The sequence below is a fragment of the Tauraco erythrolophus genome, chromosome 2, assembly GCF_009769465.1.
Source record: "Tauraco erythrolophus isolate bTauEry1 chromosome 2, bTauEry1.pri, whole genome shotgun sequence".
Classification (NCBI taxonomy): domain Eukaryota; kingdom Metazoa; phylum Chordata; class Aves; order Musophagiformes; family Musophagidae; genus Tauraco; species Tauraco erythrolophus.
This window is the reverse complement of record NC_141466.1, coordinates 73,693,226-73,698,140: the sequence shown is the minus strand read 5'-3', so window position 1 is coordinate 73,698,140 and position 4,915 is coordinate 73,693,226.

Below are 4,915 nucleotides of genomic sequence, written 5' to 3'. Positions count from 1 at the left end.
CAGGGTCTCCTGCCGCATAGCTCTCAAAGCAATTTCACACCAGTGCCACAGTGTGTCTGGGCAGTATGCTATGGGAATGCGTAGGATACGCTTTCCCTCAAAAAAATGCCACAGAGGAAAGTGCCTGCTTTTCCAGTCTGTCAAATATTGCTTCTGCAGCACTTCTACATTGCGCGTAACAGAAGCATGAAACTTAACAGCAAGCAGAGCCAAGAGATATGGGGGCTTGCCAGGCTCCAGTGTTCAAAACAGTCATGTTTACCAGGAATGTATACATTAGTCTAAAGCAAAGCTACTGTACCTGCAGCGATCTGACATGTTCTGACAAGTTACAGTGGTGTTAAACAGGTTGGGAACAAAAATTCAAAGGCTAGACAACTATAGTTTGAAAAATTAAGGTGAGTTTTAATGATGGGAAATAATGGGAAATGAAGTTGTAAGACTGTTGGGTACTTGATTTACTCTTAAAATTTATTTGTAGAGGTGTTATTTGTGTGCTGAAGTCTCACAAGATCATCTAGAACAACATACTGGCAGTTCAAAAGGTCTTCTCTTACAAGGATTGCATGTTCCACAATTTCAAAGGGAAAATATTTCTTTCAATGTTCACTTAGCAAAAAAACCAAAACTCCAAGCTTCACCTTCTGCTTCTGTTTCTCACATAAAAAATAGACTTTAAAATCAAAACAGTGAGCTATCACTTCTTCTAAAAGAGATGAGTAAATGAAAGTATTCCATGTTGTTATTGATTGTCAAATGATCCCCAAAGAAGCATAGACTCTATTAACATAAATTCCTATGTGAATAGAAATCTAGCTATAAGCCTGTCAGAGGTAGTACATGCTGATGATGATTTCTCTTTCAAGCAGTTTCTCAAATTTCAGCTGCCCTGTCAGCAACATTTTGAATTTGTAGGTTATTGACATTCCCTATGTGAAGTGCTTGGAGCAGTTAATGCATTAGACCTTTTTTTTAAAACAAAATAATAAAAAAAACCTTATGTTTTGATAGACATCTATTTTTTCTTAATCAAACCCATAATATGTTTGTTTTTCTAACTAACGTAATATGTTCTGCGTCTCCATTTCGTATTAGTGGCTAATACACATTAAGATTTCGGAAAGAAACATTGTACTGAAGTGAATGTCACCTTAGCCGTTTTCTAGTATGAAAAATAGAAATATCCATTTAGATAATTTATAGTGCAATGATATTTTCTAGACATTGTTTGTTACTTGCTTTGTAAATAAATCATCAGTAGTTAATCAGGGGAAAATGTACTTTGATGAATTTAAGTGTATTCTAGAACACAACTCTATGGAACAAGGGTTTCTTTTTATTTCTACAGCCAAAATGTATTTCTTATTTTCATTGTTAAAATCTATGTAACAATACGCTTCTAATGTGAAATTGTTTGTTTCTGCCGTGGACTACATAATAAAGATTAAAGGCCAAGTCCTTGCAAGTTGTAAATTAAAGTAATATTTGAGTTTTATCACTGTATTGCAGCTAAATATGTAGCCCTGTTTATCAGCAGAATATGAAACTAGGTATAGGAGAAGTGCCTTACTTTTTTTTTCCCTTTTCTCATGAAAATTCCACTATGCTGTCACAGGGATTTGATATTTAAATTTTTATTGGTTTAGCAGGATCTCCTCATAGTCCACATTAGAGTTTAAACCAGTCATCACTATTCTAAGACGTTTTGCATCTAATTTTTAAACAGCATAAGACAGGCACTCAGAAGAATTTTGTCATATTGTTTTGCACTACACAGCAGTGTTATTCAGATACCAAGAGGAACGCAGAATACACTAGAAATGTAAATGGATTAACATCGTACAATGTCATTACTCTCTGACAAGTTCTGAGTAGTCTGCCATGCTCATATACAACAGCCTCACAAAATTGAAATACATTGAATGACTATTTGAAAATTCTTAACTTAATTCACAAATATGTCTAATTAAACTTAAAATCATTTCATGATTAGTCAAAAGTTCATCAGCTTTCCCGCAATTTACATAATGAATTGAAACCATTATTTCTTCTGTACCCAGAATGGAATGAAGCTCACAGACAAAATACTATGACTTCCCAACAGACAGCCTAATATTTTAAAAGATATTTCCGGTTTCTACAGTTCAATAATTAATTGAGCAACCCAACTGTAAATATTTTTAACAGTAGTAATGTTGTTATAGCCTTGATGGTCTAAGGATATGAGGAAGCAAATTTTATTAGCAGAGCATTAGCAAAAGTAAGTAAAATGTCTTGTTTTTTTCCAGAAGGCTTGAGTGTTCATTCGTAGTGCTTTGCAGTAAGCAGCGTATTATTACACAAATCCTGTGTCTGCATTGTAAACCTTTAATAAAAATGTTTGTGTTTCTTGTATATTTGCAACATACTGTATTCAAATACATATTGATTAATATGTTATGCCAGATATTAATAGCTTAGCTTTAAAAATGCCATGCAATGAACCGATACCAACACAACTGCCTTGAGGGTTCTCAGATTAGTTACCTGACTGCTTTAAAGAATATGTGGTATTTTTTTACTTAAGAAAGGCGAAATCCCAATAGTTCATTATTTAAAAAAAAAAAAAAAAAGCATATGGGCAGAATTCAGTTTTGATCCAAATTGCACATGTCCCTGCTGTGCTGAGAACTCACTGTAGGGCTCAGCCCCAGGAGGCAGCCACCGCAGCAGCCTGTCTCCGGCAACAGAAAGACAGGATGAGCCGAGGGAAAATTCCCTTTTTCAGCTTCTGGCAGTCAGAGGCTTCCCAGGCTCTTTCCTATTAAATTAAACAGCCTAGGCATCTGCCCAGGCACTGGAACAAGCTTGGCTGTACTGCTAAACCCGGAGGCAGGGTAGAGCCTGGACCTGCTGCCCTCCTCCCTGATGACCTGCATGCTCCTCTACCATTTTGGAGGCTAAAAGAATTTACTAGCTTAAATGCAAGCTCTTTTGTCCTGGCGGGTCTCAGGGTCCTGACAATGGTACTGGGCACATTTTTTTCTATTGTTTTAGAAGTACTCATAATTTTTAAAAGACTCTCAAATTTTTCTTTACGGAGTGACTGGACAGATTCCTCAATCCATAAATCTATGGAGGTTGTTGCCTAAAACATCCTCTAGCAAGGAGTCCCACGGTTGAATGGTGCTGAAATACTCTTGGTTTGTTGATTTTGAAAGTTCTGCCAGATATTTTATTTGGGCATACTGTTTCTTATAACTGGGGGGGGGAAAAATGAATAATGGCCATTCAGTACGACATTTGAGCAAGATGACATAAATATGACTATTCAGTAAGGAATAATCATTACTTTTTATTTTCTTCTTCATGTCAGTCATGATTTTACAGATGTTATATAACTCCTCAGTTGTTTCTTCCCTAGCATGCTCATGGCCATTTTGAACACTCTCAAGCACTGCATGGATGTTTTCAGGGAATCATGCGCAATGACTCTTAAGATCTTTTGCCTAATTAGTAACAACTCATTGTTGTACATATGTGGTTGGGATCTTTTTCTCCACGCGCACACATTATTTTGTGTGGATCAACCTCGCATACCATCCATAATTTGATCCCTCAATCACCCGACACCATAAGCTCTTTCTGACATCTGGCCTAGCTTTGACTATTTTAAATAACTGTGTGTTTTTATAAACATTGTTACTTCACTGCATGGCCTTCTTACAAGAAGTGTGACAAAATGGGTCAGCAACTTTCTTCCTTCCACTTAATATTTATTCCTACTATTTGTTTCTCACTTTTCATTCAGTTATTAATTCTTGAAGGATTTTTTTTTCCTTTATATCGTTATACTTTGCTTTTTTAAAAAGCCTTTGGTGAGGTGCAGCATTCACCAGGTCTTTCAGAACTAATGCACCCTGTATCCCAGCTGGATCACTTTTTTCCACATGCTCATCAGCTCCTCCAATGACCTCTGACGTTCTTCACACTGCCATACTTGTCTTTCTGTCCACTCTGCTCTTCCAGCTACTTGGCTTACTGAAAAATCAGAATTACCTGTCACTCTTAGTTCCTCTTTCCTCAGCCTCTTTTTCTTTTAAAAAATATGAGGTTCCCAACTGCCATGTATTATTTTAGTTCTAAAGTCAGTTTTAAAGTGACTAACAAAACACAGTTAGTAGCTCAGCCATTTCATACCTGAGTTCTTTTAGAACCCTTGAGCGAATTACATCTGGCCCTTGCTATTTGATCCTATTGGAAAACCTGATATATTCTAAGCCACTTCAGCTGACACTTCATTCTGAGACCTCTTCAGGCTTTTCCTCTATGGAGGATGTAACACAGAAACTCCTAAGTTCCCCTGTAATGAACTCTCATGTGAAGGATTGATACATCTTTCCATTTTCCACCATGTCTTTTATTTCCTAGTTAATTATTGGGCCCTTGGCAGCTTTCCAGTTTGTCATGCTGTGTTTACTCTAGGTCTGAATATTTTTTCATATTACCAACATATAACAGGAGTACTTAAAGAAGCGAAGTTCATAATAAAAAAGCTGACTGATCTATGATTGCTGTCAGAGTCAGACGCAGCATCATGTGGAGAAATATCGTAAATACTAGAGAAGTCACTTACTATATCCAGAGATACTATGATTGCATAGCACAGCACATAAAGCCTCAGAGAGGTTTTGAATGTAGAAGAAAGCCGGTAAATGCTCTATGTTAATGGTCTTGCTTTATGTACCTTCTGCACCCCCATTTCTATGTGATTAGAAGTGAGATGAAGCAAGCCAGCAGCTGCTGAACACACAGCTCTCAGCCAGTCCCAGCCTGCCGAAGCCCCTGGAAAAGAACCGTTGTCCTCAAGGAAGGCATCAGCAGACATCAGGAACTAGCCTAATGACACAAGGCAGGAGGATCCCACAGGGAGAAA